Genomic DNA, 25,656 nt, shown 5'->3' with positions numbered 1-25,656 from the left:
ATTAACTGCTAATCTAATTCACTGTAATGCTATAAGAAATAAGGTGTTTCTACTTAAAAACTTGTAATTTTAATGAAAATATGCACATTTTTAACCACATGTAACCTTCGGTTTATTTTGTTTTGCCTTTTCACACAGTTTTTACTTGATATCAAACTTTTTCATTAAACATGTCTTATTTTAAATTACATTAAAATAATACTTCTGGTTTCTTAGATGTTATTAGTAGATAGTTGTCTTTTTTATGACTATAAATTTTTAGTCCTATTATTACTTAGTATTATTACTTATATAGTTGTCTTTTTTATGACTATAAATTTCAGAATGATCTCTACCGTCTTTTTTAGTGTACTTCTAAATTAGGTACATATTTTTCCTCTTCATAGAAAGTAAGTTAAATTGTAGGAAACAGCTACCTGAAGCTTTGTTTTGAATATAAGAACAACAGGTAGCCAAAACTATTTCAATACTATTCTAAAATTGTGAATAAATTCCAAGGAAAATATGTTCATTCATGTCCTACTTCTCTGTTTTTTGTTTCTGTTGAAATAAAAATTTAAGTATTTGCCTGTTGAAGTTACTTCTTTTCTAAAGGCGTCTTTGTCAGTATCTGCTGGAGGCATGTAACAGTGCTGCCTTTACAGGATTTTTATGGACAAATGAAAATACAGTTTAACTCTGTTATTTAGCCATAGATTAATTGGTGTTTGGATTAATTATGCAAAGGGATAATAGACTTCTTAAATTTTTAGAGATTACTATGAGCCAACAAAAATATCCAGATAGCGTCTCTTATTTATAGCCATATTATAACAGATAAGAGGCTACATTGAGTTCCTTGCCACATTAGATTTCCTGTTGCTCTGCCAGTAGGAAATTAGTATAACTTTCATAGTTGCAGCCATAACTCGTTTTGTTTTTGTCTGTGGCTTACCCATATCTGAATGGTAGGCAGGCATTGAACCTTTTAAACTTTAAATGTGCTGCTGCTAAGTCACTTCAGTCGTGTCCGACTCTGCGCGACCCCATAGACGGCAGCCCACCAGGCTCCCCCGTCCCTGGGATTCTCCAGGCAAGAACACTGGAGTGGGTTGCCATTTCCTTCTCCAATGCATGAAAGTGAAAAGTGAAAGTGAAGTCGCTCAGTCGTGTCCGACTCTTCACGACCCCGTGGACTGCAGCCTACCAGCCTCCTCCGTCCATGGGATTTTCCAGGCAAGAGTACTGAAGTAGGTTGCCATTGCCTTCTCCTTAAATGTGCTAAAATAACTCAAACTAAAATATTGAAATGAAGGCAAATACTGCATATTGCTTCAATTCAAACAACCATTGAAATAATCCATCAACTGGAAAAAGGATACCATTAAACAACTCATAGTCATATGAGAAAGGAATCAGATGGTTCATAATTACAAAAAGAAAAGAGAATGGATTGGTGTCTTATGTATTTCTTGCATCAAAAGACAAAAGCAAAAGGGAAAAGTTAAACTTAGAACATCTTGTCAAGAGATCTTGATCAGACAGTACAGGATTGGTTCTGGAAAGCAGATAATAGGCATAAGAATTTGAGCTAGTATCCTTATGGTTCAGTGCTGACCAGGTGGGAGAGCAGTGCTGCCTGTGGTATTTGTTAGGTTATGAGTAGGTGGCGCTAGTAGAAAAGAGCCTGCCTGTCAATGCAGGTAGACTTAAGACACGAGTTCAATCCCTGGGTCAGGAAGATCCCCTGGAGAAGGGCACCACAACCCACTCCAGTGTTCTCATCTGGAGAATCCCATGGACAGAAGAGCTTGGCCCGCTGCAGTCTATAGGATCACAAAGAGTTGGACATGACTGAAGTGACTTGGCATGCACGCTTGCAGGAGCTCTGTTTCAGCAGAGATCGTGCGACAGTGGCTTGTGAAAGTGAAAGTGCTAGTCACTCAATTGTGTTCGACTCCTCACGATCCCATGGATTGTAGCTTGCCAGGCTCCTCTCTCCATAGAATTCCCCAGGCCAGACTACTGGAGTGGGTTGATATTCCCTTCTCCAGGGGATCTTCCCAACCCAGGGATCGAACCCAGGTCTCCTGCATTACAGGCAGATTCTCTATCTTCTGATCCACCAGGGAAACCCAACAGTGGCTTAAACAAGATAGTTTGTTTCTGTCTCATATAGAAGTCTGGGTTGAATGTGATTTGGGGAGTAGAAGCCAAGCATCTTTACTCTTAGGTGACTTTCTCATCACTCTAGCATGCTTTACCAGGAGTCCTTAACCTTGTCTATATATTAGATTTATCTGGGGAGCTTAAAAAAAAAGAAAAAGACTCCTGGGTCTGGCCCTATTGCAGTTGATAATTTAATCTATGAGAATAAATACCAACCACAGACCAGAATTGGAATCTGTGCTCAGAACTTAACCATAAGAACTTGCCTGGCCGCAAAGGAGGGGGAGAGGTCATCCAGCTGCAGCCAAGGGTGCAGTGAAAGCCTGGCTGGTTCTATTACTGAAAAGAGGGTACACAGTAGGAGATAATCAGTTAAATTAAAGTTTGAGACACTCGATAATGACTTTTGATCAATTGGTAGAGAAGAAAAGATATTGATGGAGTGTGAGGCTAATGAAACAGTGAAGTTGAAGTCACTCAGTCGTGTTCGACTCTTTGCGACCCCATGGATGATAGCCTACCAGGCTCCTCCATCCATGGGATTTTCCAGGCAAGAGTACTAGAATGGGTTGCCATTTCATTCTCCAAAGGATCTTCCTGACCCAGTCATCGAACCCAGGTCTCCCGCATTGTAGGCAGATGCTTTACCCTCTAAGCCACCAAGGGAGGCTGATGAACATAAGTAAATTGGGACAGTGCTATACTGAGTACATCTAGGAGACATAGGCTGGTGTCTTCTAAGAGTCAGGCAGGTGAAATGGGCCATGTCTTCCCTAGACTAGAAGGGCTGCTTTGAAGGGACCAGTTGTTGACTAGTTCAGGAAAGTGAACAAGGTTTTATAGATCCACATAGGAAGTGCACCTTTATTGAAATGCCAGCCAAATTTAACATGTCTTTAAATTGGATACAGATTAAGAGTCACTTACTTAGAAATTCTGACCCCAGTTTTATGGCATGCTATTTAGAAGACAAAGCACATTTTTCGCAGTGACAAGCTAATGTTCCTCAAAATTTGTTCCAATATTTTAAAAATATATGAAGAAAAATTTGCTAAAAATGACAACAGTAAAATGTATTACCTTTTGGCCATTTTAGTAGAACTGTAATGCTTTTGTATTCCTAACCACAAACTGTGGAAAATTCTGAAAGAGATGGGAATATCAGACTACCTGATCTGACTCTTGAGAAATCTGTATGCAGGTCAAGAAGCAACAGTTAGAACTGGACATGGAATAACAGACTGGTTCCAAATTGGGAAAGGAATACATCAAGGCTGTATATTGCCACCCTGCTTATTTAACTTATATGTAGAGTACATCATGAGAAATGCTGGGCTGGAAGAAGCACAAGCTGGAATCAAGATTGCTGGGAGAAATATCAATAACCTCAGATATGCAGATGACACCACCCATATGGCAGAAAGTGAAGAAGAACTAAAGAGCCTCTTGATGAAAGTGGAAGAGGAGAGTGAAAATGTTGGCTTAAAGCTCAACATTCAGAAAACTAAGATCATGGCATCTGGTCCCATCACTTCATGGCAAACAGATGGGAAACAGTGGAAACAGTGGCTGACTTTTATTTTTTTTGGCTCCAAAGTCAGTGTGGATGGTGACTGCAGTCATGAAATTAACGGATGCTTACTCCTTGGAAGGAAAGTTATACCAACCTAGACAGCATATTAAAAAGCAGAGACATTACTTTGCCAACAGAGGTCCGTCTAGTCAAGGCTATGGTTTTTCCAGTGGTCATGTATGGATGTGAGAGTCGGACTATAAAGAAAGCTGAGCGCCGAAGAACTGATGCTTTTGAACTGTGGTGTTGGAGAAGACTCTTGAGAATCCCTTGGACTGCAAGGAGATCAAGCCAATCAATCCTAAAGGAAATCAGTCCTGAATATTCACTGGAAGGACTGAGGCTGAAGCTGAAGTTCCAATACTTGGGCCACCTGGTGTGAAGAAACGACCCTGATGCTGGGAAAGATTGAAGGCAGGAGAAGGGGATGACAGAGAATGAAATGGCTGGATGGCATCACCGACTCAATGGACATGAGTTTGAGTAAGCTCCGGGAGTTGGTGATGGACAGGAAAGGCTGGCATGCTGCAGTCCATGACGTTGCAAAGAGTCGGACATGACTGAGCAACTGAACTGAACAATGCACTCATTGTGTGAAAGTTCTGTAGAGATGTCCTCTGAATCTGATTAGGATGCTGTCCTGATGCCACCTTGGTTATCTGAAGAGGAACAGAGGCTGTGATGTCTGCATCCCACTCTCATCTTCTGCCTACTGCTGTTTTGTTTACCTGAAAATGAGAGGTCAAGGAGAACAGTTGAGAATTAGCCCTGAAAGGACACTTGTTTCATCAAAAGTTAACAATTGAGGTGTGATTTTTGAGTGTCATGTTTTGACACTTAACTATCTCTGAAAATGATTAGTTGATATTTCCTATATAACTATTTGGCCACTTCCAAATATTAAAAAAAAATATTTACTGGATCACTATATTTTGTAGACTGGCTTTAAGGTGACTTAGCAACTGAAAATGATTTAGTTCATTTTATGTTTATTAAGAAATGCATTAAAAATGAGTGATACATTTATTGAGAATTCAGAAATTGCTCTAAATTAGTTAACATTTTTTTCAGACATAATATATTTTGTAATTTGTGAAGAAAAATATAGCGTGATTGTTTCCCAGTAAACCAAAGATTCATTTGTATTCTCTCAGGTTTGTCAAAGGACAAGAAAGGAAGATGTTGTCCTTTGGTTTATTGAATCTTTCATTATTTTCTACAAAGGTCAGGAGACAATAAATGACTTTTTTAACACTTTACTACATATTCTGAAGGGAGGTCCTCTGTTCCATGTTGGTTTAAAGCTAGTTTCTTCTTTCAGGGTAAATCAAAAGTAGTATTGTCTTTCTTATAATTGCTGATGGGCTGGAAATCGGCAATGGGCAAAAAGGGCAGTGAGATAAGTCACTTACTGGAAAGGAGTTAGAATACAGGATAGGGGCAGGATGGTAGAATGATCAAGTTCGTGATAATCTGTGGGAGAAAGTGGGCATGATGGAAGTAAATTGGTTGACCAGATAGGACTTTGGAGGGAGCTTAACCTATTGTACCTGACTTGTTGGTCTAACCTAATCACTTACATGATCTGAGAGTAAATTCCAGATTTCTTCTGGCAAGAAATAGTGATATTCTTTTTGTCCTATACAAGTAATAAGTTTGCTGATTTTGAATTCTCATGTATAGTCCTCTCGGCACAAAACAAGAACATGACGATTGTTATTCTTTGAATTACTAACCTTATGGACAGTGCCTTTGCTTAAAACAGGACTCACTAAGTTCTCTTCTTGGTCAGGAGTCCCTTAGGTGCTACTTGTCCTGGAAACCTTGATAAATTAGCTTGGATTTTCCAAAGCACTTTTCTTTATGCTTTGTTTCTGTTCACTTAAAAGAACAATTAGTTATAGCTATTTTCATTAAGGAAAGTTTGATGGGCAATTATTCATTTTTTTTATGTATTGTTGCTAATCAGTTTTAATTTTTAGCTTACCTTTTTTTTTTTCTTTTTTCATTTCAGCTTGTCTTTTCCTTACGAGATACTGGGAAATAATTGATACGATGTTTAAAAAATGTCCCCCACTCTTATCGTTGATGCAAAATGAAATCTTTTATGTTTTTCATGACTCACATGGAGCAATACTCAGTAATGTATTCACAGTGAGAATGCATTTCAGAATTAATTATTTTTGTCATTCTTCCAGGTATTCCCTCACTATTAAATTATTGCTTTCTTATTCAGTATAAATTTGTTTTCCACTGATTTTGGTGTGACCTTTGTCATCAGTGGATAGTTAAAAATTCCCTTCCAGGAATTCCCTCTGATTATCTATAACATCTTGGTTTGAATAATAGGCTTGCTGCATAACTTGGGGAGGTGGCCCTTTGATATTTGGTTTATTAATTATTTATGGAGTGACTGTGGAAGTGGAGTAGTAGGAGACACAAATTAGTAGAAATATACTGTCCTTGCCTTCATGATCTTATTGTGGAGACAAATTGTATGTGGAAGTCTGATTATGTGCCTGAAGAAGTAATATAGGTCATATGTACTATTTGATTGGTGTGGATGAGCATAACAGAAGAAGTTACAAACAGCTTAGACTGATCAGTCTGTTCCTCATCATCAGAATTTGACTGAGCCATCAGGCAGGGTAAGAGGGAGTGGAATTGACAAGTGGAGTAGTGTCATGTACAAGGGCAGTGTCATAGGAGTTTCCATGCTGAGGTCTGAGGAGAATGTGTTTAAGAATAGAGTGGATCGAATAGGAGGGAACTGAATAGGAAGAAAGACAAACAAGGTTTTATTCATGGAGGTTTCTTGCTTTTGTCTGAACTGTGGATATTAAAATTTGTTGTGCAATCACTCAGTCGTGTCCTACTCTTCGCAACTTCATGGACTGTGGCATGCCAGGCTTCCCTGTCCTTTGCTGTCTCCCGGAGTTTGCTCAGATTCATGTCCATTGAATCGGTGATGCTCTCCAACCATCCTCTGTTGTCCCCTTTTCCTCTTACCTTCAATCTTTCCCAGCATCAGGGTTTTTTCCAACGAGTCAGTTCTTCACATCAGGTGGCCAAAGTATCAGAGCTTCAGCTTCAGCATCAGTCCTTCCAATGAATATTCAGGATTGACTTCCTTTAGGGTTGACTGGTTTAATATTTAAATAAATCATTTCAAAATTCCACTCGGGAGAGTGAATTTGTTATTGGACATAAAGCAGTAGTTTGGCAACTGCAATTAAGCATATTACTTAAAGAATACAGGACAGTCTTTCAAAAGAATGTAATGTTTTCATTCCTGGGGAAATAGGAAGGGAGAAAATACCTTGAATTGGAAGTGAAATACATGAAAATGTATTTTAATGTTCCCATTTTAATAAACATAGAAAATATGATTAATATGAAGTAAGAACTAAAGTGAACATAGTAATTTTACTTATTTCATATGCTGTAATCTGTTTAATTTTTCCACATTTTATTTCCTTCTAATCATTTGAATTCATAATCTTGGCAACACCTTACAATTTAAAAAATACCTTGGAAATATGATCAAGTCTGAATATCTGCTTTTCCTTAATGGTACCATTTGATTTAATATCCACTGGACCTAGTTTAGATTCTGTGAAATCTACCTTACATGTTTTATAAACTTGAGCAGTCAAGTATAGAACAGGAGTGAGGTTGAAGCTCTGGAATTTGTTCATCATGTATTTAGTAAGTTGTTACTGTCCCTTACGAGGGCATCCCAATGAGAATGTCAAATAAAACAGCAGAAATCCAAAGAAATGCCTGTGTGGTCAGCTCTGTAACTGGTGGGAGGTGACAATAAGTGTTTCAAGGACAATTCTGACATGATCCCCACCAGTATCACATAGCCAGAGGCATCTGGGAAGTGACCATAGCTGACATACCATGTTGGCACTGCAGAAGTCAGAGATGGACTAGCTCAGTTGGAAGAAAAATGTCATGCTGACTAGGAGACTAAGAAGCCACATGCGGCAGTGGCAGCTTGCGTTATTAACTTTAACTAGCAGACAGATTGAGTCCAGTGAGCGCTGCAGGCCTCCCATCAGTTGCTCTGCCGTATTTGTGTACACAGGAAGCTCTTTACTGTCAGAAGTAGCCTTACTCAGTGAAAAGGAAGAGATGTTTATGTTCCATCTTGTGCTCTGGTTGGACAGTGACAGGTAAAGAATGTACCTTGTGTTATGAAGAATAATGCAGTTTTAATGTGAATTTGACCTTGAAGGTACAGGATTGCTGAGCCATCACTAACAACATCACTTACACTGTGTTCCCTGTTCAGCTGAGGGTTCACCCTCATTTATCCCTGATGTTACGTACTTTCAAGATGGCAGCCCAGGAGTTGCAGTCTGTTTTAGGGCAGTGGAATCAAAGGCCTATGGACTGTGGAAAAAAAATCATGGATATACCCTTTGCTTTTGCTTCTTCAACGCCTTGGCTGCTGAGGACCCCTGGAGAAAAATCCTCAAACTGAGTGTTTTTATTTGGCTTGCCCCTTCTATGAGCCTTCAGTGGTGACTCTAAAACCTCACTGCCCTCATTGGGCTCCAACCCCAACCCTGGCCTCTCAACTCTTAGCTGATGATCATCTTAAGCTACCTTTTAGGAAAAAAAAAAAAAACAAAACAAAAACAGAGCTTGAGGATTGAATAAACTTCTTCAGTTTTTAATCTTATTGTCTAAAAAATTAATTTCTGCCCTCAAGACTTAGAATTGCTTCTCCTGCCCAGGATAATTCTCCTGCTTACACTTTCAATCTCCTGTCCTTCCTTCTATCTGCAGAACATTGACTTCACAGGCCCCTTCTCTCTCCTGTCTTTAACCTCTACTCTACAGACTTGTCTGAGCTCTGCATTTTAAAACCAAGAAAACAGACAGCCTCCCATGTTTCCTCCTAGCATTCTTTTCTCTGCAGTGTCCTAATCTTTTCCCTTTCTCATTTCTCAGACAAGTTGCCTAAATGAGTTGTTTAAAAGACAACATGAGGATCTCACTTCACCTCCTCATTCTGCAGTTCAGGTCTGCCCTTATAATTCACTGAAGCTCTTTGACAATTTGAAAGTTCACCAAGGACTAGAGTAAGAGGAAATACTGCATGGAAAATTAGAAGATATTTAGGCAGGATGGAAGATTGTCAGAGCTGATAGGCCCAAAATTTTGAGGTGTGTGAGGTACTTAGTATTAAGTGTTTACTGAGGTACTTCTGTTCAGTCACTCAGTCATGTCCAACTCTTTGGGACACCATGGACTGCAGCACACCAGGCTGCCCTGTCCATCACCAACTCCTGGAGCTTAGTCAAGCTCATGTCCATTGAGTCGGTGATGCCATCCAACCTCCTCATCCTCTGTCGTCCCCTTCTCCTCCCACTTTCAATCTTTCCCCGCATCAGGGTCTTTTACAATGAGTCAGTTCTTCACACCTGATGGTGAAAGTATTGGAGTTTCCATTTCAGCACCAGTCCTTCCAATATTCAGGACTGATTTTCTTTAGGATGGACTGGTTGGAGAGAGTTCAAGGGACTCTAAAGAGTCTTCTCCAACACCACAGTTCAAAAGCATCAATTCTTCAGCACTCAGCTTTCTTTATAGTCCAACTCTCACATCCATACTTGACTACTGGAAAAACCATAGCTTTGACTAGATGGACCTTTGTTGGCAAAGTAATGTCTCTGCTTTTTAATATGCTGCCTAGGTTGGTCATAACTTTTCATCCAAGGAGCAAGCGTCTTTTAATTTCATGGCTGCAGTCACCATCTGCAGCAATTTTGGAACCCAAAAAAATAAAGCCTGTCACTGTTTCCATTGTTTCCCCATCTATTTGCCATGAAGTGATGGGACCAGATGCCATGACCTTAGTTTTCTGAATGTTGAGTTTTACGCCAGCTTTTTCACTGTACTCTTTCACTTTCATCAAGAGTCTCATAGTTCTTCTTCACTTTTGGCCATAAGTGTGGTGTCATCTGCAAAACTGAGGTTATTGATATTTCTTCCAGGAATCCTCATTCCAGCTTGTGCTTCATCCAGTCCAGCATTTCTCATGATGTACTCTGCATATAAGTTAAATAAGCAGGGTTACAATATACAGCCTACATGTACTCCTTTCCTGATTTGGGACCAGTCTGTTGTTCCACGTCCAGTTCTAACTGTTGCTTTTTGACCTGCGTACAGATTTCTCAAGAGGCAGGTCAGGTGGTCTGGTATTCCCGTTTCTTTCAGAATTTTCCACAGTTTGTTGTGATCCAGACAGTCAAAGGCTTTGACATAGTCAATAAAGCAGAAGTAGATGTTTTTCTGGAACTCTCTTGCTTTTTTGATGATCCAACGGATGTTGGCTATTTGCTCTCTGGTTCCTCTGCCTTTTTAAAATCCAGCTTGAACATCTGGAAGTTCACTGAGGTACTTACTGTTAAGTATTTTCTATTGTCTTTGCTTTTGGTTTGTTTTTAGTTTTTGGTGTGTGTATGTGTGTTCCACTTGAATGACTGCACCTAAGCATTCACTGAGAACCTAGATTAGGCTTTTAATGAACTTCCAATCTTAAAGGAATACTTTAAATTCAATAAACTAAAAATAGTGTTACCCAGAATTCCTGAGTCAGTAACGTAGAAAACTACATATGAATGATTTGGCTTCTAAACAAAGGTCAAATATTTTCAGTCATGGTTTTCCTATAATTTTATCATAACAAATAAACATGTGAATTATCTGTGGGATATCTTTATTCATTTATATGTGGGTTGTTCTCAACCTAGTTCCAGAAAGTTCTCCCATAAGTGACTCTAGTACAACTTTACTAGAACAATGATCAAGGAGAAGGAATTTCCAAAGGGTTTGAGAAAGATAAGGGCTTCAAGATAGCAAATCCTGAGCAGTGATTTAAGATGCTAGAGGAAAACCTACACCATGTTCGTGTGGAGTACAAATCGCAGGGGTTTGCTTTAACAGAGTAAAAGATGTTGAGACTGAGGCAGGAAATGCATGCAGCTTAATTAAGAAATTTAACTGTTAAATAAAGATGTTGAATGTTGTTTGGAATGAGGTTGGTCCTGTAAAGAATTTGTTGCATAGAACGTTATTTATATTGTACAACTTGCAAAGCATATTCACTTGCATTTTTTCCTTTTCTCCTCCAGAAGATCCTGTTAGGTGAGACAGTAAAATTGTTACTGCTATCCAGTTTTATAGATGAGAAAATGATTTCAAAGTATGAGTTGCTTAGACCACCGAAGTAGAGAGCAGCTAAGCTGGGATTTGAATGGAGGTTATCCTAATCCATTCCTGTAAGCTTTCTACTTTTATGAGTCATCTTCCCTTTTAATACTACTGGATAACAAAGGCAGAAAGAAAGGAACTTTTAAAGATAATGATAGAGAAGATGTTGAGAAAAGAAGGGCTGATTGTGACGACAGTCTGTCAGTAGTTGGAAAGAGTTCTAGAATGTGGTGGGTGGGAGCTTCCCTTATCCTTAAAGAGGAAGAAAGATACTCATTCTTTTTAAGGGTTGACAGGTTTAATAGAAGGTCTGGGACTTAAAGTGTGTTAAGAGTCTTGGCCGGTATGAGATGAGGGCCTCATTCCCTGTAGTCCTAGGTGAGGCCTGACACAAAGCCTTTGATGAACATTTGCTGGTGATGATGCAACATAATCCAATTGGCTGAAAGTTTCAACTGGGTCTTAGGTAGTCATGCAACTGTGTATTCGTGACTGCTGTTTGCCAGTTTTCATGGATGATTGAAATGTAAAAACTGAGCACTTGGCTCTTAGGTTGTCAGGTTTTTATCCACACTGATCCCAATGTTTCTTTCAGAACCAACTCTTGCAGCATAAAGAACTTGGAGATTTGTAGACTCTCATCATGTTCCTTGGATTCTTTCCTACCTCTTCAGTGAGAGGAGGCCAATTGTGCTCCTGGGGACATTCATTGGCTCATCCCCCAGGCTCTTGTTTCCATAAAGCTAAAACTCTTGTTGTGACAAACCTACAAATAATTGTCTGTGTCACAGCTGCTTAAGATGTGATTTTTATGGCATCATCTTGAAGTGTGATACCTAGCAGGCATCTCCTATGTCTCAAAATGTTAACGTTAATATTTATTGCAACTTTGTTTTGTTCAATTATCTTCTTCAGGTATTATTAAATTATGAGCCTCTAGAAGGGGAAAGATGCATCATTTTACCATATAACAAAGTACTGTTTAGGCATTTGGTAAATGCTTTGGCCGCAAATTTAAAAATCACTGTTACTTGACTTACTATTTTTATAATCCAACAAGGACCTGCCTTCTTCATTACATACTTGCTGTGGACAATTTTACTCCTTTGGCCAACCATTTTTAGTTTTTTGTGTAGCATTATTTTCTACTCCAAATGAATATTTGAAAGATCAAATTAGTGATTAGATGATTCTGACTATTGTGACCATTGATTCCTCCTCATTTTGTTTCTTCTTTTTTATATAAATCATTATTCTTTTCATTTTCCAGTTACAGGCCATTTAAAATATGTGCATGTATATATAGTTATACACACAAATACATATACACACACACATACATATCTGTATCTTTATAAATGATGGTTATGTCTTAGGTTTTTTTTTTTCCATTTGTTTTTATTAGTTGGAGGCTAATTACTTTACAGTATTGTAGTGGTTTTTGTCATACATTGACATGAATCAGCCATGGATTTACATGTATTCCCCATCCCGATCCCACCTCCCACCTCCCTCTCCACCCGATTCCTCTGGGTCTTCCCAGTGCACCAGGCCCGAGCACTTGTCTCATGCATCCCACCTGGGCTGGTGATCTGTTTCACCGTAGATAATATACATGTTTCGATGCTGTTCTCTCGAAACATCCCACCCTTGCCTTCTCCCATAGAGTCCAAAAGTCTGTTCTGTACATCTGTGTCTCTTTTTCTGTTTTGCATATAGGGTTATCATTACCATCTTTCTAAATTCCATATATATGAGTTAGTATACTGTATTGGTCTTTATTTTTCTGGCTTACTTCACTCTGTATAATGGGCTCCAGTTTCATCCATCTCATTAGAACTGATTCAAATGAATTCTTTTTAATGGCTAAGTAACATTCCATGGTGTATATGCACCACAGCTTCCTTATCCATTCATCTGCTGATGGGCATCTAGGTTGCTTCCATGTCCTGGCTATTATAAACAGTGCTGCGATGAACATTGGGGTATACGTGTCTCTTTCAGATCTGGTTTCCTCGGTGTGTATGCCCAGAAGTGGTATTGCTGGGTCATATGGCAGTTCTAATTCCAGTTTTTTAAGAAATCTCCACACTGTTTTCCATAGTGGCTGTACTAGTTTGCATTCCCACCAACAGTGTAAGAGGGTTCCCTTTTTTCCACACCCTCTCCAGCATTGATTGCTTGTAGACTTTTGGATAGCAGCTAGCCTGACTGGCGTGTAATGGTACCTCATTGTGGTTTTGATTTGCATTTCTCTGATAATGAGTGGTGTTGAGCATCTTTTCATGTGTTTGTTAGCCATCTGTATGTCTTCTTTGGAGAAATGTCTGTTTAGATCTTTCGCCCATTTTTTGATTGGGTCATTTATTTTTCTGGAATTGAGCTTCAAGAGTTGCTTGTGTATTTTTGAGATTAATCCTTTGTCTGTTGCTTTGTTTGCTATTATTTTCTCCCAATCTGAGGGCTGTCTTTTCACCTTGCTTATAGTTTCCTTTGTTGTGCAAAAGCTTATAAGTTTCATTAGGTCCCATTTGTTTAGTTTTGCTTTTATTTCCAATATTCTGGAAGGTGGGTCATAGAGGATCCTGCTGTGATTTATGTTGGAGAGTGTTTTGTCTATGTTCTCCTCTAGAACTTTTATAGTTTCTGGTCTTACATTTAGATCTTTAATCCATTTTGAGTTTATTTTTGTGTATGGTGTTAGAAAGTGTTCTAGTTTCATTCTTTTACAAGTGGTTGACCAGTTTTCCCAGCACCACTTGTTAAAGAGGTTGTCTTTTTTCCATTGTATCTCCTTGCCTCCTTTGTCGAAGATAAGGTGTCCATAGGTTCGTGGATTTATCTCTGGGCTTTCTGTTCTGTCCCATTGATCTATATTTCTGTCTTTGTGCCAGTACCATACTGTCTTGATGACTGTGGCTTTGTAGTAGAGTCTGAAGTCAGGCAGGTTGATTCCTCCAGTTCCATTCTTCTTTCTCAAGATTACTTTGGCTATTTGAGTTTTTTTGTACTTCCATACAAATTGTGAAATTATTTGTTCTAGTTCTGTGAAAAAACTACTGTTGTTAGCTTGATAGGGATTGCATTGAATCTATAGATTGCTTTAGGTAGAATAGCCATTTTGACAATATTGATTCTTCCAATCCATGAACACGGTATGTTTCTCCATCTGTTTGTGTCCTCTTTGATTTCTTTCATCAGTGTTTTATAGTTTTCTATGTATAGGTCTTTTGTTTCTTTAGGTAGATATACTCCTAAGTATTTTATTCTTTTTGTTGCAATGGTGAATGGTATTGTTTCCTTAATTTCTCTTTCTGTTTTCTCATTGTTAGTGTATAGGAATGCAAGGAATTTCTGTTTGTTAATTTTATATCCTGCCACTTTACTATATTCGGTGATTAGCTCTAGTAATTTTCTGGTAGAGTATTTAGGGTTTTCTATGTAGAGGATCATGTCATCTGCAAACAGTGAGAGTTTCACTTCTTCTTTTCCTATCTGGATTCCTTTTACTTCTTTTTTCTGCTCTGATTGCTGTGGCCAAAACTTCCAACACTATGTTGAATAGTAGTGGTGAGAGTGGGCACCCTTGTCTTGTTCCTGATTTCAGGGGCAATGCTTTCAATTTTTCACCATTGAGGGTAATGCTTGCTGTGGGTTTGTCATATATAGGTTTTATTATGTTGAGGTATGTTCCTTCTATTCCTGCTTTCTGGAGAGTTTTAATCATAAATGAGTGTTGAATTTTGTCAAAGGGTTTTTCTGCATCTATTGAGATAATCATATGGTTTTTATCTTTCAATTTGTTAATGTGGTGTATGACATTGATTGATTTGTGGATATTAAAGAATCCTTGCATTCCTGGGGTAAAGCCCATTTGGTCATGGTGTTTGCTAGAATTTTGTTAAGGATTTTTACATCTATGTTCATCAGTGATATTGGCCTGTAGTTTTCTTTTTTTGTGGCATCTTTGTCTGGTTTTGGAATTAGGGTGATGGTGGCCTCATAGAATGAGTTAGGAAGTTTACCTTCTTCTGCAATTTTCTGGAAGAGTTTGAGTAAGATAGGTGTTAGCTCTTCTCTAAATTTTTGGTAGAATTCAGCTGTGAAGCCATCTGGTCCTGGGCTTTTGTTTGCTGGAAGATTTCTGATTACAGTTTTGATTTCCTTGCTTGTGATGGGTCTGTTAAGATCTTCTATTTCTTCCTGGTTCAGTTTTGGAAAGTTATACTTTTCTAAGAATTTGTCCATTTCTTCCAAGTTGTCCATTTCATTGGCATAGAGCTGCTGGTAGTAGTCTCTTATGATCCTTTGTATTTCAGTGTTGTCTGTTGTGATCTCTCCATTTTCATTTCTAATTTTGTTAATTTGGTTCTTCTCTCTTTGTTTCTTAATGAGTCTTGCTAATGGTTTGTCAATTTTGTTTATTTTTTCAAAAAACCAGCTTTTAGCTTTGTTGATTTTTGCTATGGTCTCTTTAATTTCTTTTGCATTTATTTCTGCCCTAATTTTTTAAGATTTCTTTCCTTCTACTAACCCTGGGGTTCTTCATTTCTTCCTTCTCTAATTGCTTTAGGTGTAGAGTTAGGTTATTTATTTGACTTTTTTCTTGTTTCTTGAGGTAAGCCTGTAATGCTATGAACCTTCCTCTTAGCACTGCTTTTACAGTGTCCCAGAAGTTTTGGGTTGTTGTGTTTTCATTTTCATTCATTTCTGTGCATATTTTGATTTCTTTTTTGATTTCTTCTATGATTTGTTGGTTATTCAGAAGCGTGTTATTTAGCCTACATATGTTTGAATTTTTAATAATTTTTTTTCCTGTAATTGAGATCTAATCTTACTGCACTGTGGTCAGAAAAGATGACTGGAATGATTTCAATTTTTTTGAATTTACCAAAGCTAGATTTATGGCCCAGGATGTGATCTATTCTGGAGAAGGTTCCGTGTGCACTTGAGAAAAAAGTGAAGTTGACTGTTTTGGGGTGAAATGTCCTATAGATATCAATTAGGTCTAGTTTGTCCATTGTGTCATTTAAAGTTTGTGTTTCCTTGTTAATTTTCTGTTTAGTTGATCTATCCATAGTTGTGAGTGGGGTATTAAAGTCTCCCACTATTATTGTGTTACTATTAATTTCCTCTTTCATACTTGTTAGTGTTTGCCTTACATATTGTGGTGCTCCTATGTTGGGTGCATATATGTTTATAATTGTTATATTTTCTTTTTGAATTGATCCTTTGATCATTATGTAGTGTCCTTCTTTGTCTCTTTTCACAGCTTTTATTTTAAAGTCTATTTTATCTGATATGAGTATTGCGACTCCTGCTTTCTTTTGGTCTCTGTTTGCATGAAACATTTTTTTCCAGCCCTTCACTTTTAGTCTGTATGTGTCTCTTGTTTTGAGGTGGGTCTCTTGTAGACAGCATATATAGGGGTCTTGTTTTCATATCCATTCAGACAGTCTTTGTCTTTTGGTTGGGGCATTCAACCCATTTACATTTAAGGTAATTATTGATAGGTATGGTCCCGTTGCCATTTACTTTGTTGTTTTGGGCTCGCATTTATACAACCTTTCTGTGTTTCCTGTCTAGAGAAGACCCTTTAGCATTTGTTGAAGAGCTGGTTTGGTGGTACTGAATTCTCTCAGCTTTTGCTTGTCTGTAAAGCTTTTGAATTCTCCTTCATATCTGAATGAGATCCTTGCTGGGTACAGTAATCTAGGTTGTAGGTTATTCTCTTTCATTACTTGAAGTATGTCCTGCCATTCCCTTCTGGCCTGGAGGGTTTCTATTGCTAGATCAGCTGTTATCCTTATGGGAAATCCCTTGTGTGTTATTTGTTGTTTCTCTCTTGCTGCTTTTAATATTTGTTCTTTGTGTTTGATCTTTGTTAATTTGATTAATATGTGTCTTGGGGTGTTTCGCCTTGGGTTTATCCTGTTTGGGACTCTCTGGGTTTCTTGGACTTGGGTGGCTATTTCCTTCCCCATTTTAGGGAAGTTTTCAGCTATTATCTCCTCGAGTATCTTCTCATGGCCTTTCTTTTTGTCTTCTTCTTCTGGAACTCCTATGATTCGAATGTTGGGGCATTTCACATTGTCCCAGAGGTCCCTGAGGTTGTCCTCATTTCTTTTTATCCTTTTTTCTTTTTTCCTCTCTGCTTCATTTATTTCCTCCATTTTATCTTCTACCTCACTTATCCTGTCTTCTGCCTCCGTTATTCTACTCTTGGTTCCCTCCAGAGTGTTTTTGACCTCATTTATTGCATTATTTATTTTTAATTGACTCTTTTTTTATTTCTTCTAGGTCCTTGTTAAACATTTCTTGCATCTTCTCAATCTTTGTCTCCAGGCTATTTATCTGTAACTCTATTTTGTTTTCAAGATTTTGGTTCATTTTTATTATCATTATTCTAAATTCTTTTTCAGGTGGATTCCCTATCTCCTCCTCTTTTGTTTGACTTGGTTGGCATTTTTCACGTTTCTTTACCTGTTGGGTATTTCTCTGCCTTTTCATCTTGTTTAGATTGTTGTGTCTGGAGTAGGCTTTCTGTATTCTGGAGGTCTGTGGTTCCTTTTTAATGTGGAGGTTTCACCTAGTGGGTGGGGTTGGACGATTGGCTTGTCAAGGTTTCCTGGTTAGGGAAGTTTGCGTCAGTGTTCTGGTGCATGGAACTGGATTTCTTCTCTCTGGAGTGCAATGGAGTGCCCAGTAATGAGTTTTGAGATGGGTCTATATGTTAGTGTGACTTTGGGCAGCCTGTATGTTGACGCTCAGGGCTATGTTCCTGAGTTCCTGGAGAATTTGCATGGTATGTCTTGCTCTGGAACTTATTGGCTCTTGGGTGGTGGTTGGTTTCAGTGTAGGTATGGAGGCTTTTGGACGGTCTCTTATTACTTAATGTTCCATGTAGTCAGGAGTTTTCTAGTGTTCTCAGGTTTTGGGCTTAAGTCTCCTGCCTCTGGATTTCAGTTTTATTCTTCCAGTAGTCTCAAGACTTCTCCAACTATCCAGCACTGATGATAAAACTTCTAGGTTAATGGTGAAAAGATTCTCCCCTGTGAGGGACACCCAGAGAGGTTCACAGAGCTACATGAAGAAGAGGAGAGGGAGGAGGGAGATAGAGATGAGCAGGAGGAGAAAAAGGGGGACTCAAGAGGAGAGAGACAGATCTACGCAGTTGTCTGTTCCCAGAGTGTTCTCCGTAGCCCAGACACCCACAAAGATTCACAGAATTGGCTTGGGAAGAGAAGGGGAAAGGAGGAAATAGAGGTGTTCTGAGGTGGAAAACAGAGAGTCAAGATTGGGAGAGAGTAATCAACACACTCCTGAGTAAAAATAGGTAGTGAATATTGGATTCTTAAATGTCCAAAATTGATATCAAATACTGAAAAACAGAGATTAAAAATCTAGAGTAGAGTTTAGACTCTTAAAAATACAATATTAAAAACAAAAACACAAAAAAGTTTAGAAATATATATGTTCAGTTTAAAAATAGGGCTTCTCCTTTTTTTTTTGCAAGGTTATAGTGAAATGAAAATGAAAATTAAGGCGTAATAGAGGAGTAATAGAGGACTTTAAAAGAAAATAAGAGAAAATAATAAAACAAGAAAAAAATTGTAAAAATAAATGAAAATGAAAGTTAAGGAGTAATGGGGGAGTAATAGGGAATTTTAAAAGAGAATAAAAGAGGAAAAATAAAGAAAAGAGAAAAAATTTTTTTAATTAAAAAGAAAGTAAAAATATATCTAGGAGTTTCTCTGGAGCTGTTGCAGGCAGTGTGGGCTCGGTTCAGTTTCAGATAGCTCCTCATTCCAGCTTACTCTTCTCGATATCTATACACTATCTTCCAGTGTAGTCGGTGTTACTACAGGGATTTTAATCTGTTGCACCGGTCCCTTCTGAAGCAGTTCCCTTTGTTTATTTGGCTTCTGTTTGCCGGTCTCTTCAGTGTCTAATATCCGCCCTGACACAGGCGGGCAGAGGTGGTCTCTTGTTTAGGTTCGCTAGTTCAGTTGCACTGTGGGGAGGGAGGGGCGCTGCAGACAAATGTCACTGGCCGGTGTGGGGAGCACTCACAGTGTTCCGGCCACGCTGGGTTTGCCCCCGCTCACGGGTGTGTGCTTTCCGCGTCTACACTGCTCAGGCTCTAGGCTGCTCTATATGGAGCGGGCCGTGAGGGGCGTGCGGTCCCAGTTTTTGGATATTCCACAAAAGCGCGGACTCGGTTGAGCCTGCGTTTTGTGCCTTCCCCGCCCGAGCAGCTCAGGCAGCCAGGAGCTTGACGGGCGCACTCTCCCCGGGTGCGGTGCGCCTTATCCCCTCTGCGGTCCCAGCCTCAGTTTCTGCACGCGCCAGTCGGGTGCCTGCGCCTTGTGTCTATTCTTGGGAACTGGCCTCCAGCTGCGACCCTCTTGGCAGATGTCGACCATCCAGAATCTCAGGAAGTCTTTGGTTAGAAACTGGAGGCCTGTTTGCAGTTTGGTAGGGGGTGCTGTCTCTGGGGCAAAGTTTGCTCCTTTCCCCTCCCCCCCTCCCCCCCCACCAACCTCCTGCCTCCGCAGGGGATGGGCCGGTCCGCCACTGGCTAGCTCTTCTCTGGAATTGCTCAGTCCCTTTGTTCTGCAAACGGCCCGCAGTGTGTTCAGGCCGGTTCATTTTCTCTCTCTCTCTCTTGCTATCCCACAGTTTAAGTTGCTATCTCATGTTAGCTCCCTCCGATTGCCCTCAGGGCACTCAGGCCCGGTCATTACCCTGAGCAATGCCACCCGCTCCTCTCTGTTCAGCCTCCACTTGCTGGTGGCGGATGCGGGCGTCTGGGGTACTTTTCTGCTGAGAGTTGCTTTTAGGCCTGTAATCTGTGGGTTTTATTTATTTTACCTCCCAGTTAGGTTGCTCTCTGAGATTTGAAAACTATCCCCAGACCCGCCCGTGAGAGGGTTTCCTGGTGTTTGGAAACTTCCTCTGTTATGACTCCCTTCCCCGGATGGGTCTCCATCCCTAGCTCTTTTGTCTCTCTTTTTATCTTTTATATTTTGTCCTATCTCCTTTCAAAGATGATGGGCTGCTTTTCTGGGTACCTCATGTCTTCTGCTAGTGGTCAGAAGTTGTTTTGTGGAGTTTGCTCAGTGTTCAGATGTTCTTTTGATGAATTTGTAGGGGAGAAAGTGGTCTCCCCATCCTATTCCTCTGCCATCTTGGCTCCTCCCCCGTGCCTTAGGTTTTAAATGGTTAATTTCTATAGCACAGTTACACTGCTTTGTAAGCAAGTTTTCAGTACCATTGCATTTCATCATATATAGCAAAATGAGCATGTAGTTTTTTTACATACTCAAATTGGTGTTAAAACTGAAGATGAAATCATACTTAGCTTTCTTTCTTAAACTTATGCCCATCCTCCTAAAAGCAATCTTGCAAACAGATGTAGGGAAAAAAATAGTGAGAAAGCTGTTGTCTTTCAGAAGAAAAACTTGCATGGTAATATTCTGAAAGGCTCTCATTGGAGAATAAAGGGTATAATCTCTGTATTAAACACAGATGGAATATTTCAGTCTCAGCTGTCATTGAAGAATCTCCACATTAGTTTGGATTGTGCACCTTTGGGGCATGGATAAATGACAGTGATAAAACTACCTCTTTGCTGAGCAGGAGTACACAACATCCCTTTATCTATGCCATCTGGTGATACAGAGGATGGCAAATTCTCTCTGCCATGATTTTTTTTTTTCTTTCTTTGGGATTTATAGCCTTCTTTTTAGCATAGAACGTATTTGACCAAAATCAGTCTTTGCTCAGATTTCAGTGGCAGCAGATTGAAAAGAGAAAAAGAATTCTAAGATTAAAAGTGTAGGAAGAGCAGAGAAGTTAGTTTGATGTCCTGCTGGGATATTTTGGAGGGTGGTGGTTGATTGCAAATATGCTGCTTTGTAGGCCTTGACCATAACTCCCTCCCTAGTGGTGGAAAACTGTTTCCAGTTTTGTTTTTGCCTTTTTTTTTTTTTTTGCTATTGTTTGTAGCATAATAATAAACGATTGATGCTCCGGTACTTACCCAGAGGAGCAGTGAATGGTAGTTATTATGCCTTAGAGCTCTTACTTTATTGTGTATTCTAAAAATTGGCTTACAATGCTCTATCACCACTTACTCAATTTATCTATTTTAAAACCAATCAGAAGATTTATTGGTTGTTGAGTCCTGTAATAACTTGTGTTCCTTTATTGTCTTCCATTGTCTGTGATTAAAATCAAAACAAAGTTAGATTACATTTTACTAACAAAAGAACATTCCTTGTATGAATTATGAATTAGTGATAGAAGGTTTATAAATTATTAAGTTTTAATATTTCCCCCCAAATTGGACTTAGATTATGTAAAAGCAATCTATACCCACTTAGCAGTTTTTTATCTAGACTCACTTAGCAGTATTTTCTTTTTCTTTTGTCACAACATGCCACTGCTACAGAGGACTATTCTCTGGGTGAGTTCAGCAGAGAACCTTACCAGGCAGAATTTTATAAAGCGTTCATCAATAGGATCACCCTAGAATTGACAGAGTCCAGGATACAGTCATGAGAAATGGGAAGGACTCAAATTTAATTAAATAAAACTGGGAGCTCTTTGAGTTCAAGCTGAATAAAATTAAATGATTTAAATTTATGTTAAAGATCCAATTATGTGTGGTCTAGCTGAGAGTTACTTCATTTTTGAGTTCTTAGATAATTGCAGCATGGTTAGAACCTGTCCTGACTGGGCTGGTTTAGAGCAGAACTCAGATGAATTGCCTGAATGCTCTGACTCCCTTTTTTGTTCGCCAGGGAACTGCTGTTTCATGAGGGGCGCCTAGGTTGAGCAGCATGTTGTCCTTTTCAGTCTTCACTTGCAGCGAGGTGGTCTGTTTTCTTTACGCCTCCTTATTTATCCTAACCATCCTCTTGTGATGTAAAAAATAATTGTATGTGGGTTTTTTTCTTTTGGTATCGTTTTCAAAATGATGAAGCTGTTGCATCTAGAAATGTGTAACATGGTAAGAAGCCGGGCAAGCACTTTTTTTCTTATTGCATGTTCATCAACCTATTGACAGCCACAAGCAGTTGTGCAAAGGAGAGGGACTGAGTTTCAGAAACTGGACCTTGATTCTCAGACACAGTGGAAAGGGGTAGGAGGGGGAAACAGCACAGTTTCCCAATGGCCGTGGTTTTCTCTGGTCATTTCCAGTGCCCTGATATTCTGGTGCTGGGTAAGAAACCGTTGATAGGAGATCATTAATGTATTACCTCACTCTTAGTCTTAACATTCACAAAAGAAGAAAATAAAAACTTCTTGCTCTCCCACTCCCTCCTTTGGAGACTCCAAATTTAAGAAATTAGCAGGAGCCTGAAAACCTGGTAATTAGTAAAACTCATTTTTTCTAATTGTAGTGATGCGTCTGCCTTAACTGTGGATGTTTGCACTGTGTCTGTGCATATGCTAAGTCGCTTCAGTCATGTCCGACTCTTTGTGACCCCACGTACTGTAGCCCACCAGGTTCCTCTGTCGCTGGGACCCTCCAGGCAAGAATACTGGAGTAGGTTGCCATGCCTTCCTCCAGGGCATCTTCCTGACGCAGGGATCGAACCCGCATCTCTTACGTGTCCTGCATTGGCAGGCAGGTTCTTTACCACTAGCGCCACCTGGGAAACATTTGGACTAGGTAGGTATTAGTATTTAGGTGCTCATCTTTACACACCTGAGTGGGTGTACTGTGGGAGTAGAATATTGGAGAGAAATGCCTGGTTTAGTACAAAGATTTTCAATACAGGACTACCTGATTTCCGCCTCTTTGGCTCATCTTTACAGTGAGGGAGCACACAGCACCCTAATGATGAGCCTCTCAAGTTCCATCCCATTACTAGCAGGGTGCCTGTCATCATGGTGCCTTTCACAATAATTTTTTTAGTGTTAAATGTTCATTAAGGGTGTTAAAGGAATTCACACAGAGAAGATACAAGGGGAGCTTGGGAAATCTTATTTACCTAACCTAAATGACACTCAATCTAATGAAGTCACCTAAAAAGGACTCAAAAGCCAGCTGGACAGGACTTCAGTGCTGGGATTTTGAGCATGTCTATGATATATCATAACACTGAATTTTAAATATTGAGAAAGTAGCATTATGCATAGTGATATGCAGTAATGTCCCTAAAATTACATAAAATGAAATACTTAGGAATAAATATGACAATATATGCACAAGATCTGTACATTGTAAACTACACAGTGTTGCTGAGAAAAAGGGCAGATTTCAATGAATAGAAAGTTTTAATAGATCAGACTTATTAAAATTGTCATCTTCTGTAGATTTAGTGCAATCCCAACTAAACTTAGCAGGCTTTTTTTTTTGGTAAGAATTGGTAAGCTGATTCTGAAATTGAAATAGAAATATAAAGAACCTTCCCTTGGGCCTTTTACCAGCTGAGCCGCAAGGGAAGCCCAAAACCCTTGTCCTTCGAGCTGGATTTCCCTGGTGGCTCAGCTAGTAAAGAATCTGCCTGCAATGTGGGAGACCTGGGTTCGATCCCTGGATTGGGAAATCCCCTGGAGGGGGGGATGATGACCCACTCCAGTATTCTGGCCTGGAGAATTCCATGGACTGAATAGTCCCAGGGGTCACAAAGAGTTGGACATGACTAAGCTACTTTCACTTCACTTCACTTCATTTCATAAAGAACCTAGAATAGTGAAAACAATTTTGGGAAAAATTGAAGAGAACTTACAGTACCTGATTTCAAGACTTTTAAGCACCTTAAGGAAAAACAGTGTAATACTGATATTAGGATAGAAAAATCAATGACCTAAGTAGAACTTAGAAATAGATTATGTCTATGTTTTACAAATTGCCCCCTTCCCTCAGGGGAGAAATTAGTAATTTAGTGGAGAAAGGATAGTCTGACCAGCAAAGAGTGCTAGTAAAATTGAATATTTATATTCAAATGCAAAATTAACTCTTATCCACATATAAAATTTTATTTTAAATGGATCATAGATTTATAAAATTTTTAGAAGAAAGCCTTGGAGAAATTGTTTTCAATTTTAGATTAGACGAATATTTCTGACATACAGTATATCTAAACCCTAGAAGAAAAGATGATTAATTTGCCTAATATCTGGCATATACAAATAACTTTTAAAATTTTATGCAAAAATTCATCCTGATTAAAAAAATGAAATATTTGAGTAGACATATCAAGACAAAAGATAAATATAGGCAATAAGGCCCATCAAAAGATGTACCATGTCTCCAACCATTTAGAGAAAGAATTGCAAATTAAAAACTACAATGATACCCTTATACTCATTGAAACAGCAAAAAATTTGAAAAGTGAAAATAGCAAGTATTGACAAAGGTGCAGAACAACTGGAACTCTCAGACATTGCTGGTGGTAATTCAGAAAATGGTACAATCATTTTGGAAAACAGTCTGACATTTTAAGTTGAAACAATGGTTTCTCAGCCATTCCATTCTTAAGTGTCTACCCCAAAGAAATGAAACACATGTTCACATAAATACTTGCAAGTGAATGTTCATAGCAACTTTATTCATAATAGCCCCAGACTGGATACAACCCAAATGTCCATCAACTGGTAAAGAGATGAACAAATTGTGTGACAGTTATGCAGTGAATTTCTACTCAATAAAACAGAACAACTCTTTTTTACATGGAGAAGAATGAGTGAATTTAAAAAGCATTTTGCAATGTGAAAGAAGCCAGACACCAAAGACTGTATACTGTAATATAATTCCATTAACTGAAATTCTAAAAGGGCAAAACTATAATCATGCAAATTAGATCAGTGGTTACTGGGGGTGAAGTAAGGGAAGTAACTACAAAGGAGCAGGAAGAAACTCTTTGGTAGGAATGTTCTATATCTGGACTGCAATGATGTTTGCACAACTGTATACAATTGTCAAAACTCAAGCTTTACCATGTTTCAGTTTAAGTTTAATTTTATCAAATGTATACTTCAATAAAGCTGTTCAAAAGTAGGAACATAGTGTTGCTTTTAAATAAAAAAAAAAAAGGTTTAAAAAAGCAAAAACATAGCCTCAAAAGACAAAAGAGACCCTTCAGTAGTCTGCTATCTACACATTTAGGAGGAACTATAGTGTTTATAGGACCACCATTTTGAAAATCCAAAAGTAGCAATTGGTTCAATCAAGAATCATCAGTAATTGCTAAAACCACTTGGAGAGATTGTAGGAGGACATGACATTTAGAAAGATTACAAACTTTTAACTGCTTAACTGGAATCTAATCCAAAGTCTAAATCTAATGTCCAATTTATGGGAGATATGAGGGCTAGAGGAACACTTTCAATGACATAAGTAAATAATTTGGCCAAATTCTAAATGTAGGACATTCTACAAGACAATTGGATTGGGTTCTTCAAAAAGTTACATCAGAAAAATACAGGAGAACTGGGGAAACAATTCTAGATTTAAAGAGTCAAAAAAGACAACCAAATGCAGCGTGTGAAACTTGATTAGATTCTGGTTAGGTTATAATCAGAATAAAAGAAAGGTTATAAATGATCTTTTAGGGCAAATGCGAAAATTTGAAAGTATAAATGGGTCACTAGACAAAATGGGATTTTGTTGATTTTTATTTTTGTGATGCAGATATTGTGGCTATGACCAGAATGTTCTTAGGAGAAGAATGGTGTAGTATCCTGTA

The 25,656-nt window shown here is 38.7% G+C and overlaps 1 protein-coding gene across 3 annotated transcripts in view; it reads left to right on the top strand.

Moving 5' to 3' along the window:
* Positions 1-25,656, top strand: part of PARD3B (par-3 family cell polarity regulator beta) — a 1,129,489-nt gene that overhangs the window by 201,442 nt on the left and 902,391 nt on the right. The window lies entirely within an intron of this gene.

Source organism: Dama dama, chromosome 8, assembly GCF_033118175.1.
Source record: "Dama dama isolate Ldn47 chromosome 8, ASM3311817v1, whole genome shotgun sequence".
NCBI lineage: Eukaryota > Metazoa > Chordata > Mammalia > Artiodactyla > Cervidae > Dama > Dama dama.
This window is presented reverse-complemented; position numbering and strand designations above follow the sequence as displayed.